Below are 15,249 nucleotides of genomic sequence, written 5' to 3'. Positions count from 1 at the left end.
TGAGCAGTCGATGGAGACGACGGTTCGAATGTCGTAAATTTCATCTAGTAAAATTTGCCAAGTCGATAATAACTTTATAAATTGAGAACATCAAACGAATTCTGATTATTTTTAAATGTCGACAATATAATGTCTGAGTTTCTGAACACAAAGATTCAATTCTCTTTTCAGGACAAAATATTTGAGTAGTGTACTTGTGCATACGATGCACTGATTTAATCAGTTCTTAAGAACTAAATACAAAAGAGACTCAAGTCTTTGACAACTTTAGAAACTTTCTTTTTGAGCGATGTTTTGTAAATTGAAATTAATTTTCCGAGGTAAGTTTGCTACATCCAAGCTTGTCCGTTTTTTTTTGTGTGTGAAGTAAAGTAAAAAATATAAATTATAATCTCATGAAGTTAAGTTAAAATTTTAACTTACTTATTATACCCTCACGAGATCTATTCAAATAAACGTGAAAAGTGAGTTTCAGGTATATCAATTTTTTTAAAAAAATTGTTAAAATGGGTTCAATCGATTGCGAAACGGTGTCAAATTGTAGATATTCTACTCCTAATTACTAATCCAAAATCAACGTCACGAAATCTATTTAAATAACCGTGAAAAGTGAGTCTATATTTTTCAAAATTAAAAAAAAAATGGTTAAAGTGGGTTCAATCGACTGTCAAATTGTAAATAATCTTCCCCTAATTACTAATCCAAAATCAGGGTCACGACATCTATTGAAGTATACGTGAAAATTGAGCCTCGAATTTTCAAAACATTTTCAAAAAAATTGTCAAAGTGAGTTCAATCGAGTGAGAATTAGTGTTGAATTGCAGATAATCTTCCCCTAATTGCTAGTCCAAAATCAACGTCACGACATCTATTTAAATAACCGTGAAAAGTAAGTTCCAAATTTTCAAAATTTTTCCAAAAAAATCGTCAAAGTGGGTTCAACAGACTGAGAATTAGTGTCGAATTGTAGATAATTTTCCCCTAATTGCTAATCCAAAATCAACGTGACGACATCTATTGAAACAACCGTGAAAAGTGAGACTATACTTTTCAAAATTTTTCCAAAAAAAGGGTTAAATTGGGTTTAATCGAATGCGAATTGGTGTTAAATTGTAAACAATCTTCCGTTAATTACGAATCCGAAATCGCCGTTACGCTATCAGTTCCAATAAACACGAAAAGTGAATTTAAAATTTTCCAAAAATTTCCAAGAAAATGGTTAAAATTGGTTCTATCGACCGAAAACTAGTGTTAAATTGATGATAGTCTTCGGCCAGTTACAAATCTGAAATCGCCGTCACTACATCTGTTCCAATAAATAGGAAAAGCCAATTGAAAATTTTCAAAAATTTTCCAAAAAAGTGTTTAAAATTGGTTCAACCGACCTAAAATTGGTGTCAAATTGTAGATAATCTTCCGTTAGTTACAAATCTAAAATCGCCGTCACGATTACTATTCCCATAAACACGAAAAGTGAATTCAAAATTTTCAAAAATTTTCCAAAAAAAATTGTTAAAATTCGTTCAATCGTTCGAAAATCGGTGTAAATTGTTGATAATCTTCCGCTAGAAACATATCTGAAATCGTCATGACGATATCTGTTCCAATAAACACGAAAATTGAAATTCAAAATTTTCAAAAAATCTACAAAAAATGGTTAACATTAATTCGATTGATCGTAAATTGGTGTTAAATTGTAAATAATCATCCGCTATTTACAAACTTGAAATCGCCTTCAGGATATCTGTTGCGATAAACAGGAAAATTGACTTCAAAATTTTCAAAAATTTTCCAAAAATATAGCTAAAATTGGTTCAATCGACTGAAAATTAGTGTCAAATTGTTAATCATCTTCCGCTTGTTACAAAACTGAAATTGCCATCACGATATCTGTTCCAATAAACCCGAAAAGTGAATTCAAACTTTTCAAAAAATTTCCAAAAAGGTGGTTAAAATTAATTCAATTGACCGAAAATTGGTGTCAAATTCTAGATAATCATCCGCTAATAAAAACCTGAAATCGCTGTCGGTATATCTGTTGGGATAAATAGGAAATTCGAATTCAAAATTTTTCAAAAAAAAATGGTAAAAATTGGTTCAATTGACTGAAAACTGGTGTTAAATTGTGGATAATCTTCCGCAAGTTACAAATCTGAAATCGCCGTCGTGATATCTGTTCCAATAAACACGAAATGGGAATTCAAAGTTTTCAAAAATTTTCCAAAAATTTGGTTAAAATTGGTTCAATTGACCGAAAATTGGTGTTAAATTGTTAATAATCTTCCGCTAGTTACAAATCTCAAATCGCCGCCACGATATCTGGTCCAATAAACACGAAAAGTGAATTCAAAATTTCCAAAAATTTCCCAAAAAAATGGTTAAAATTGGTTCAATCGACCGAAAATTGGTGTCAAATTGTAGATAATCTCCCGCTAGGTAGCAACCTGAAATTGCCATCACGATATCTGTTTCAATAAACCCGAAAAGTGAATTCAAAATTTTCAAAAAAATTCCCAAAAAATGGTTAAAATTGGTTCAATTGACCAAAAATTTGTGTCAAATTGTAGATAATCTTCCGCTATTTACAAACCTGAAATCGCCGTCGTGATATCTGTTCCAATAAACACGAAAAGTGAAATCAAAATTTTCAAAAAATTTCCCAAAAAAATGGTTAAAATTGGTTCAATCGACCGAAAATTGGTGTTAAATTGTTGATAATCTTCCGCTAGTTACAAATCTGAAATTGCCATCACGATATCTCTTCCAATAAAACCGAAAAGTGAATTCAAAATTTTCAAAAAATTTCCAAAAAGGTGGTTAAAATTGGTTCAATTTACCGAAAATTTGTGTCAAATTGTAGATAATCTTCCGCTATTTATAAACCTGAAATCGCCGTCGGGATATCTGTTGCGGTAAACAGAAAATTGAATTCAAAATTTTCAAAAATTGTTCACAAAAATTGTAAAAATTGGTTCAATTGATCGAAAATGGGTGTTAAATTGTTGATAATCTTCGGCTAGTTACAGATCTGAAATCGCCGTCGTGATATCTCTTCCAATAAACACGAAAAGTGAAATCAAAATTTCCAAAAATTTACCAAAAAAATGGTTAAAGTGGGTTCAATCGACTCAGACTTGGTGTCAAATGATAGATAATCTTTCCCTTATTACGAATTCGAAATCGCCGCCACGATATCTATTTTAATATATGTGAAAAGTGAGTCCACAGTTTCCAAAATTTTTCCAAAAAAATGGTTGAAGTGAGCTCAATCGACTCAGGATTGGTGTCAAATTATAGACAATTTTCCCCTCATTACGAATACGAAATCGCTCTCACGATATCTGCTTTAATATATTTGAAAAGAAAGTCCACAGTTTCCAATATATTTCCAAAAAAAATGGCTTGAATTGGGTTCGATCGACTCAGATTTGGTGTCAAATTGTAGATAATTCTTCCCTAATTACGAATCCGAAATTGCCGTTATAACACCTATTGAAATATAGGTGTAAAGTGACACTCGAATTTTCAAAATTTTTCCGAAAAAATGGTTAAAGTGAGTTCAATCGACCCACACATGGTGTCAAATTTTAGATAATTTTCCACTTATTACGAATCAGAAATCGCCGTCACGATATTTACTTTAATATATGTGAAAAGAGAGTCCAAAATTTACAACATTTTTCCAAAAAAATGGCTGAAGTGGGTTCAATCGACTCAAGATTGGTGACAAATTATAGACAATTTTTCCCTTATTACGAATATGAAATCGCCCTCACGATATCTATTTTAACATATGTGAAAAGTGAGTCCACAGCTTTCAAAATTTTTACAAAAAAATGGTTGAAGTGGGTTCAATCGACCGAGAATTAGTGTCGAATTGTAGATAACCTTCCCCTAATTACTAATCCAAAATCAACGTCACCACATCTATTGAAACAACCGTAAAAAGTGAGACTATATTTTTCAAAATTTTTTCAAAAAAAGGGTTAAAGTGGGCTTAATCGACTGCGAATTGGTGTTAAAATGTAGACAATCTTCGGTTAATTACGAATCCGAAATCGTCGTCACGCTATCAGTTCCAATAAACACGAAAAGTGAATTCAAAATTTTACGAAAAAATGGTTAAAATTGATTCAATCGACGGAAAACTGTTGTCAAATTGTAGATAATCTTCTGTTAGTTACTAATCTGAAATTGTCGTCACGATATCTGTTCCAGTTAACATGCAAAGAGAATTCAAAATTTTCAAAAATTTTCCAAAAAAATTGTTCAAATTGGTTCAATCGACGGAAAATTGCTGTCAAAGTGTAGATAATCTTCCCCTGGTTACAAATCTGAAATCGTCGTCACGATATCTGTTTCAAAAACCACGAAAAAAGAATTCAAAATTTTCAAAAAATTTCCAAAAAAATTATTAAAATTGGTGCATTGGACCGAAAATTGGTGTCAAATTGCAGATAATCTTCCCCTGGTTATAAATCTGAAAACGACGTCACTATATCTGTTCTAAAAAACACGGAAAGTGAATTCAAAATTTTCCAAAATTTTCCAAAAAAATGGTTAAAATTGGTTCAATCGACCGAAAATTGGTGTTAGATTGTAGATAATTTTTCACCAATTGTAAATCTGAAATCGCCGTCACGAGATCTGTTCCAATAAGCACGAAAAGTGAGATCAAAATTTCCAAAAAATGGTTAAAGTTGGTTCAATAGACCGAAAATTGGTGTCAAATTGTAGAAAATCTTGCGCTAGTTACAATTCTGAAATCGTCGTCACTGTATCTGTTCCAATAAATATGAAAAGTGAAATCAAAATTTTCAAAAATTTTCCAAAAAAATGGTTAAAATTGGTTCAATTTACTGAAAATTTGTGTCAAATTGTAGGTAATTTTCCACCAATTATAAATCTGAAATAGCCGTGAAAATATCTGTTCCAATAACCACGAAAAGCGAATTCAAAATTTTCAAAAATTTTCCAAAAAAATAGTTCATATTGGTTCAATTGACGAAAAGTTAGTGTCAAATTGTGGATAATTTTCCACCAATTATGAATCTGAAATCGCCGTCACGATATCCGCTTTCAATAATCACGAAAAGTGAATTCAAAATTTTGAAAAAATTTCAAAAAAAATTATCAAAATTGCTACAATGGACCGAAAATTGGTGTCAAATTGTAGATAATCTTCCCCTGGTTATAAATCTGAAATCTCCGTCACAATACCTGTTCTAATAAATGCGGAAAGTGAATTCAAAATTTTCAAAAATTTTCAAAAAAAGGTGGTTAAAATTGGTTTAATCGACCGAAAACCGGTGTCAAATTGTTGACCACCTTCCGCTAGTTACAAATATGAAATCGCCGTTACGATATCTGTTCCAATAAACACGAAAAGTTAATTTAAAATTTTCAAAAAATTTCCAAAAAATTATTAAAATTGGTTCTATCGACGGAAAACTATTGTCAAATTGTGGATAATCTTCTGTTAGTTACTAATCTGAAATTGTCGTCACGATATCTGTTCCAGTTAACATGAAAATTGAATTCAAAATTTTAAAAAATTTTCCAAAAAAATTGTTCAAATAGGTTCAATCGACGGAAAATTGCTGTCAAATTGTAGATAATCTTCCCCTGGTTACAAATCTGAAATCGTCGTCACGATATCTGTTTCAATAAACACGAAAAAAGAATTCAAAATTTTCAAAAAATTTCCAAAAAAATGGTTAAAATTGGTTTAATCGACCGAAAATTGGTGTCAAATTGTTGACAATTATCCGCTAGTTACAAATCTGAAATCGCCGTCACGATTTCAGTTTTAATAAACATGACAAGTGAACATAAAATTTTCAAAAAATTTTCAAAAAAAAACGGTTAAAATTGGTTCAATACACCGAAAATTGGTTTCAAATTGTGGATAATCTTCCGCTAGTTACGAATCTAAAATCACCCTCACAATATCTGTTCCAAAAGTCACAAAAATTGAGATTAAATTTTTAAAAATTTTCCAAGAAAATGGTTAAAATTCGTTCAATCCACTGAAAATTTGTGTAAAATTGTAGGTAATTTTCCACCAATTATAAATCTGAAATCGCCGTCACAATATCTGTTCGAATAAGCACGAAAAGTGAATTCAAAATTTTCAAAAATTTTCCAAAAAAATAGTTCAAATTGGTTCAATTGACGGAAAATTAGTGTCAAATTGTGGATAATTTTCCACCAATTATGAATCTGAAATCGCCATCACGATATCTGCTTCCAATAAGCACGAAAAGTGAATTCAAAATTTTGAAAAAATTTCCAAAAAAATGATTAAAATTGCTACAATGGATCGAAAACTGGTGTCAAATTGTTGACCACCTTCCGCTAGTTACAAATATGAAATCGCCGTTACGATATCTGTTCCAATAAACACGAAAATTGAATTTAAAATTTTCAAAAAATTTCCAAAAAAATTTTTAAAATTGGTAAAATGGACCGAAAATTCTTGTCAAATTGTTAACAGTCTTCCGATAGTTACAAATCTGACAACGCCGTTACGATATTTGTTCTAATAAACACGAATAAACGTGAACTCACGAATTCAAAATTTTCCAAAATTTTCCAAAAAAAATGGTTAAAATTGGTCCAATCGACGGAAAATTGTTGTAAATTTATAGATAATCTTCCCCCGGTTTCAAATATGAAATTGCCGTCACGATATCTGTTCCAATAAACACAAAAAGTGAATTCAAAATTTTCAAAAATTTTTCAAAAAATGATTAAAATCGAAGCAATGGACCCAAAATTGGTGTCAAATTGTGGATAATCTGGCGCTAGTTACAATTCTGAAATCGCCGTCACGATTTCGGTTGTAATAAACACAAGTGAACTCACGATTTTCAAAAAAATTCCAAAAAAACGGTTAAAATTGGTTCAATACATCGAAAATTGTTGTCAAATTGTGGATAACCTTCCGCTAGTTACTGATCTTAAATCAGCGTCACAATATCTGTTCCAATAATCACGAAAATTGAGATCTAAATTTTCAAAAATTTTCCAAAAAAGTGGTTAAAATTGGTTCAATCGACTGAAAGTTTGTGTCAAATCGTAGATAATCAACCGCTATTTACAAACTTTAAATCCCCGTCACGATATCTGTTGCGATAAACAGGAACATTGAAAAAAATTTTTCAAAAATTTTCCAAAAAAATGGTTAAAATTGGTTCAATCGACCGAAAATTGGTGTCAAATTGATGATAATTTTCGGCTAGTCACAAATCTGAAATCGCCGTCACGCTATCTGTTCCAATAAACACGAAAACTGAATTCAAAATTTTCCAAAAATTTCCAAAAAATTGTTAACATTGGTTCAAACGACCGAAAATTGGTGTTAAATCATAGATAATTTTCCACCAATTATAAATCTGCAATCGCCATCACGATATCTGTTCCAATAGACACGAAAGGTGAATTCAAAATTTTCAAAAAATTTCCAAAAAAATGATTAAAATTGGTGCAATGGACCGACAATTGGTGTCAATTTGTAGATAATTTTCCACCAATTATATATCTGAAATCGCCGTCACGAAATCTATTCCAATAAGCACAAAAAGTAAATTCAAAATTTCCAAAAATTAAAAAAACAAAATGGTTAAAATTTGTTCAATCCATTGAAAATTGGTGTCAAATTTTAGATAATTCTCCACTTGTCACAAATCTGAAATCGCCGTCACGATATCTGTTCCAATAAACACGAAATGTGGATTCAAAATTTTCGAAAATTTTCCAAAAAAAGGTGTAAAAAACGGTTCTAAACACGATAAGTGAATTCAAAATTTTCAAAAAATTTCCAAAAAATGGTTAAAGTGGGTTCAATCGACTGAGAATTAGTGTCGAATTGTGGATAGTCTTCCCCTAAGAATAAATTATAATTTGAAGTTTGCAGTTAATTCGAACTTTCAACTTAATAATTTTGTTATTTAAAAACTGTAACCGTTCTGAAACATTTTAATCTGTCAACATCAACTCACAAATTCTCACTTATTAACGTGAAATTTCGACTTAGTAATTCAAAACTTCCTTTATTATTTTCAGTCGTGATTTCCATCTTGATTTCAGAATGCAAATTTACGAACTCACAATAAGTTGAATTTTGACAGGGAATTCTCTTTAACCGGAAAACACTCAATACTATAAAATTGCGTTTTTAGAACTTGCTCAACTTTGACATTTGCTGCCACTTTTTCTTCCTACAGAGTAAATTCAAAGACATCAAAACAAAACAACAAATATCTCATTCAAAGCACCTCCGATTTTAATCTCACCTTTCCAACCTGAAAACCACGAAATAAAACTTTACAAAATTCGCACTCTTAGTTTCGAGGTGTGTTTGCATATATTTAAAATGCCATAAACGTATTGTTGTCTAGCCGATGTTTTCACTCGTTCAGACATATGGTAACACTCCGAAATTAATTTAAACCGACAGCCGATGTTAATTATGATTAATAATTTCAGCAGGAAAAAATCAAAAGCCGAAATCCAAAAGAGAAAGTTGTTGCCATTAGCGAAGAGCAGCTGCTATTTTTCGGTTTTATTACCCACCTTTGAATTTTATCGAAATACAGGCGATTATCAAAGTTAAATTTAAGCAGTGACTGCGAGTGTTAACGCCTGAAACGATAAACAAAATGAACAAGAAAGTATTCCAAAGACGCTGGAATTTCCGGGCACATAACAAGCTAATTTCTTTTTGATCTAAATACAGCGCTATGCTTTCATCCATCTTCTACTAGAGTTTTATAGCGGTGGAATAAAAATATGAGCAATAAATTAAAAACGTACTAATTGCCTAGTAAATTTTTTACAATGTTGTTTATAATTTAGATTAACCGTGTTGGATATTAATAGGTCGGTCGAAGAACTTTTAGGTCGGATTTTTAAAAACCGAATAATGAGGATTATGGCTAATCCATAACGGCTATTTTAAGCACTTCGCGTAAATTATTGCGGTTTATCTCGGGTTGTTCTGGTGTTTGCTTGCGGTTTATGCGGTTCCGAAAAACACACACAGGTGTCACAGTTTCCGATTTTTTTCTTTAGTTGTTACAAAAATTTCGAAATTTGAAGTCGTGTTGTTAATTAGATTCGTCTGCATTTAATTAAATCATTGTTTATCCCTTGTGCCGGCGCTCGTTAAATCGGGATTTGTATCCCAATCAGCTAAAGGCATCGTCTTAGCTCAATAAACCCGAATCAATCATTTCGGCTTTGAAAGCTCCAACTAATTAAAAAATCTCTTCAAATTTTTTCCGCCTCCTTAGAACAAATACCCGTTTCTTCGACTGACTCAATCCATTTCGAATTAAACATAATACGACTTTCACTTTTCCGAGATTTATCACGCACGATCCGCGGTGTAAATATTTGAGCGTTTTCAAAACCAAACAGATTAATAAGCCGAAAATTTTATAATGAGAGTGGCTCGCTTGTCACTCTCTACCAGGTGATGGGAGTCTAAATACCATCAAATCGAAGAAAGTACCATCCGACAGAACTGGAACGGCGTGTTTAATAATAACAAATTCGTCGTTGTGGCATTTTGCGATGTGCGAAGAAAGTGCAGACCTACCTTTGTTTTGTATAAAAAATTGCGGTGATGTTTTTTAGCGAAACTTGAACTTAGTGCGTCCACGTGGCGGAAGTCTTCTACAAAAACGCGTCAACGACCGACGAAGGATTGGAACATACTGGCGCTAAAAGGCGCTCGCCGTCGTTTCGCGGCGCTGATAATAGAAAAAAATTCGTTGGAGTGCGCACAACTTTCTAAAGAGTTGATTCTGTGACTAAAATCGGTGGCGTCGTTTTGTTTTTTGATTTATTTTGCGTTAGTTTGTTTTTAATGCGGTTTCTCGATTACATTTTATTTGATATTTGTGGAAGCTGAATGAGTTGAATATTATTTATTTTTATTATGGGTTTGTTATTACGTGCGTTGGGTTTATTTACTTTCGACTTGTTTGTTTAATGTGTAGTTACATCATGTATTTTTAAACACAAACATTAAATTTAATAACGTGGCGCAAAAAATTCGTGTTTCCATTTTCCCAGTCGGGCTGGATTTTCGTGGTCAGCAAACACTATTAAATAACTTATTGTTGGACTTTGGAGACAAGTGTGTGGGTCAATAGTGCCACAACCCATTTAAACTTTTTAAATTCACGCATAAATTTTTGCTAAAACTTCTAACAAAGTTTAAGTTGTTTCATTTGTTTGATTTACAATTTATGTATTTATTTGAGAAGTAGATCGTTTTTATAATTTTTGATTTTTCGCTAAGATGATGGTATTTTCGAAGTGATTTACCAGAATATGTCAATTTTGATATATACAGTTGGCCGAAAATAACAATACTGTAATCCTAAAATTTCGGAAAATTTATAATTTAATCCATAAAATGATTTATTCTATTCGTTAATTCATTGATACTACGTAAACACTTCTAAAAAAATTGGTTGAAAGTTGTTTCCACAGAACTTCCCTCGCCCCTGAAGTACAATGAGTTGAGTTTTTATTTTACATAATTACTGTTTGCTTATAAAAGATTCTGTAGGAAAATGTTAAATTTAGCCCCGTTCCTTCATTTTTCTTTTTCAGAAATAAGAAATAAATGTTGTAGCAAAGTGAAAATACGCAATTGCAAATTGAAGAATGAGGAAACGAAACACCGAAACAGTGACTAATAATCGAAAAAACTAAAAATCTAAGAAATGATTCGAACAATTGGAAAGAAGAAAAAACGAATTTAATCGAAAAATTGGAAACCCCAAAAATTCTAAAACCGTAAAATTGAAAAAGTGAATACATAATTTTAAAAATTATAATTGTTATGATACAATTTAAAATGAAAACTGGAAAAATTGCAACATTGACACACTAAAAATGTAGAAACTTAAAAATCGAAAAAATAGAAAACCCAAAAATTGTAAAATCGAAAAATTATAGAATCGTCAACTTTTTTTGTGCAACATTTATCTCCTTCGGAAATTTTGTTCTGTTAGTCATAAATCTATAAATTATTACATATTACTGACATACCAAAAAATCGAAAATCTTAAAAATTCAGAAATCTAAAATTTAAAAATTGGAAAATCTGAAAATTGAAGAATAGAAAAACTGAAAAGTTAAGAATTTGAAAAATTCCAAAACTGAGATGACGAAAAATTGGTAAATTGAAAAATCGAAAAATTCAAAAACTAAACCATGGAGAAATCGAAATAAGTCAAAAGCCAAAATCGTAAAACTGAAAAATCGAAAAATCTAAAACCGAAGTCGAAAAATCGAATACAAAAATTGAAAAATCCAAAATTTACGAAATTCGAAAAACTGAAATGTCGGAGAATTTAAAAATCGAAAAATTGAAAAATGAAACGATTCAATTATAGATCTTAGAATTACTTACATAGGGTGACTAAAAAAAATTAATCAATGAGGAAATTTATTCTACTGATTAAAATCAAGAATGCCTCACTCTACTTTCCCGAAAATTTGGAAATATACCAAAACAAATCTTATAAATTTTCGGAATTTTTCTGCGATTTTACAATTTGTTGATATCAGATTTTTTGGTTTTTTCATTTTCTTTAATTTTTAGTTTTCGATTCCTTAATTTTTCTTGATTTTTATTTTTTACTTTCCGAATTTTTTAATTTTGATTTCCTCGATTTTATATCACAATTTTTCGTTCTTCCATTTTCTTTATTTTTTCAATGTTTCTTTCGATTTGATGATTTTTGGTTCATTCAATTTTTCTAATTTTTAATCTTTGATTTTTCAATTCCTCGGTTTTCCGATTTTTAAATTTTTCATTTTGCAATTTTTTGATTTCTCAATTATCCAATATTTCAATAGTTGGATTTTACAATACTGAAAATTGAAAAATCGAAATAAAAGGGAATTTTTCTCGATTTTACACTTTCGATTTTTAAGTTTGTCAATTTTTAGTCTTTCGGTTTATCAGTTTTTCTTTTTTTTTTAATTTTTCAAGTTCTTGATTTAATTTTTTTACATTTTTCAAAGTTTCCATTTTATGCTTTGGACGTGTTTTTAATTTTTTTATTTTTAAAAAATTAAAAATTGCAAAACTCAAAAAGCACTGAAGAAACGAGAGATTGAAACATTGAAGAACTAAAAATCGAAAAAACTTAAAAAATGGAAACAATTAATAAATTGAAAAATTGGAAAACCCAAAAATTCTAAAACCGTAAAATTGAAAACGTGAATACATAATTTTAAAAATTATAATTGTTACGATACAATTTAAAATGAAAACTGGAAAAATTGAAACACTGACAAACTAAAAATGTAGAAACTTAAAAATCGAAAAAATAGAAAACCCAAAAATTGTAAAATCGAAAAATTATAGAATCGTCAACTTTTTTGTGTAACATTTATCTCCTTCGGAAATTTTGTTCTGTTAGTCATAAATCTATGAATTATTATTACTGACAAACCAAAAAATCGAGAATCTTAAAAATTCAGAAATCTAAAATTTAAAAATTGGAAAATCTGAAAATTGAAGAATAGAAAAACTGAAAAATTAAGAATTTGAAAAATTCCAAAACTAAGATGACGAAAAATTGGTAAATTGAAAAATCCAAAATTTACGAAATTCGAAAAACTGAAATGTCGGAGAATTTAAAAATCGAAAAATTGACAAATGAAACGATTCACTTATAGATCTTAGAATTACTTACATAGGGTGACTAAAAAAAATTAATCAATGAGGAAATTTATTCTACTGATTAAAATCAAGAATGCCTCACTTTACTTTCCCGAAAATTTGGAAATATACCAAAACAAATCTTATAAATTTTCGGAATTTTTCTGCGATTTTACAATTTGTTGATATCACATTTTTTCGTTTTTTCATTTTCTTTAATTTTTCAGTTTTCATTATTTTGGTTTCATAATTTTTCATTTTTCCAATTTCTCGGCTTCCAAATTTTCAGGTTTTCGTTTCCTTAATTTTTCTTTATTTTTATTTTTCACTTTCCGAATTTTTTAATTTTGATTTCCTCGATTTTAAATCACAATTTTTCGTTCTTTCGTTTTCTTTATTTTATCAATGTTTCTTTCGATTTGATAATTCTTTGATTTTTCAATTCCTCGGTTTTCCGATTTTTTAATTTTTCATTTTGCAATTTTTTGATTTCTCAATTATCCAATATTTCAATAGTTGGATTTTACAATACTGAAAATTGAAAATTCGAAATAAAAGGGGAATTTTTCTCGATTTTACACTTTCGATTTTTATGTTTGTCAATTTTTAGTCTTTCGGTTTATCAGTTTTTCTTTTTTTTTAATTTTTCAAGTTCTTGATTTAATTTTTGTACATTTTTCAAAGTTTCCATTTTATGCTTTGGACGTGTTTTTAATTTTTTTATTTTTAAAAAATTAAAAATTGCAAAACTCAAAAAGCACTGAAGAAACGAGAGATTGAAACATTGAAGAACTAAAAATCGAAAAAACTTAAAAAATGGAAACAATTAATAAATTGAAAAATTGGAAAACCCAAAAATTCTAAAACCGTAAAATTGAAAAAGTGAATACGTAATTTTAAAAATTATAATTGTTATGATACAATTTAAAATGAAAACTGGAAAAATTGAAACACTGACAAACTAAAAATGTAGAAACTTAAAAATCGAAAAAATAGAAAACCCAAAAATTGTAAAATCGAAAAATTATAGAATCGTCAACTTTTTTTGTGCAACATTTATCTCCTTCGGAAATTTTGTTCTGTTAGTCATAAATCTATAAATTATTACATATTACTGACATACCAAAAAATCGAAAATTTAAAAATTGGAAAATCTGAAAATTGAAGAATAGAAAAACTGAAAAATTAAGAATTTGAAAAATTCAAAAACTGAGATGACGAAAAATTGGTAAATTGAAAAATCGAAAAATTCAAAAACTAAACCATGGAGAAATCGAAATAAGTCAAAAGCCAAAATCGTAAAACTGAAAAATCGAAAAGTCGAAAAATCGAATACAAAAATTGAAAAATCCAAAATTTACGAAATTCGAAAAACTGAAATGTCGGAGAATTTAAAAATCGAAAAATTGAAAAATGAAACGATTCAATTATAGATCTTAGAATTACTTACATAGGGTGACTAAAAAAAATTAATCAATGAGGAAATTTATTCTACTGATTAAAATCAAGAATGACTCACTCTATTTTCCCGAAAATTTGGAAATATACAAAAACAAATCTTATAAATTTTCGGAATTTTTCTGCGATTTTACAATTTGTTGATATCAGATTTTTTCGTTTCATGTTTTCGATTCCTTAATTTTTCTTGATTTTTATTTTTCACTTTCCGAATTTTTTAATTTTGATTTCCTCGATTTTATATCACAATTTTTCGTTCTTCCATTTTCTTTATTTTTCCAATGTTTCTTTCGATTTGATAATTTTTGGTTCATTCAATTTTTCTAATTTTTAATCTTTGGTTTTTCAATTCCTGGGTTTTCCGATTTTTAAATTTTTCATTTTGCAATTTTTTGATTTCTCAATTATCCAATATTTCAATAGTTGGATTTTACAATACTGAAAATTGAAAAATCGAAATAAAAAGGGAATTTTTCTCGATTTTACACTTTCGATTTTTAAGTTTGTCAATTTTTAGTCTTTCGGTTTATCAGTTTTTCTTTTTTTTTAATTTTTCAAGTTCTTGATTTAATTTTTTTACATTTTTCAAAGTTTCCATTTTATGCTTTGGACGTGTTTTTAATTTTTTTATTTTTAAAAAATTAAAAATTGCAAAACTCAAAAAGCACTGAAGAAACGAGAGATTGAAACATTGAAGAACTAAAAATCGAAAAAACTTAAAAAATGGAAACAATTAATAAATTGAAAAATTGGAAAACCCAAAAATTCTAAAACCGTAAAATTGAAAAAGTGAATACGTAATTTTAAAAATTATAATTGTTATGATACAATTTAAAATGAAAACTGGAAAAATTGAAACACTGACAAACTAAAAATGTAGAAACTTAAAAATCGAAAAAATAGAAAACCCAAAAATTGTAAAATCGAAAAATTATAGAATCGTCAACTTTTTTTGTGTAACATTTTTGTGTAAATTTTGTTCTGTTAGTCATAAATCTATAAATTATTATTACTGACATGCCAAAAAATCGAAAATCTGAAAAATTCAGAAATCTAAAATTTAAAAATTGGAAAATCTGAAAATTGAAGAATAGAAA

The 15,249-nt window shown here is 29.0% G+C and overlaps 1 protein-coding gene across 1 annotated transcript in view; it reads right to left on the bottom strand.

The window, feature by feature from the left end:
* The window catches only part of LOC135136269 (guanylate cyclase 32E), a 130,914-nt gene extending 121,214 nt beyond the window's left edge, over positions 1-9,700 (bottom strand). Inside the window, exon 1 of the mRNA XM_064065477.1 lies at positions 9,605-9,700. The gene's annotated coding sequence lies outside the window, so the exon portion shown is untranslated. The remainder of the gene's footprint in view (positions 1-9,604) is intronic.
* Positions 9,701-15,249: the final 5,549 nt, after the last annotated feature.

The sequence above is a fragment of the Zophobas morio genome, unplaced genomic scaffold (genome assembly GCF_036711695.1).
Source record: "Zophobas morio isolate AGI-343-1 ecotype UQ-CSIRO unplaced genomic scaffold, CSIRO_AGI_Zmor_V1 ptg000026l, whole genome shotgun sequence".
Lineage (NCBI taxonomy): Eukaryota > Metazoa > Arthropoda > Insecta > Coleoptera > Tenebrionidae > Zophobas > Zophobas morio.
The sequence above is the reverse complement of the archived record's forward strand: the minus strand, read 5'-3'. Positions and strand labels throughout refer to the sequence as shown.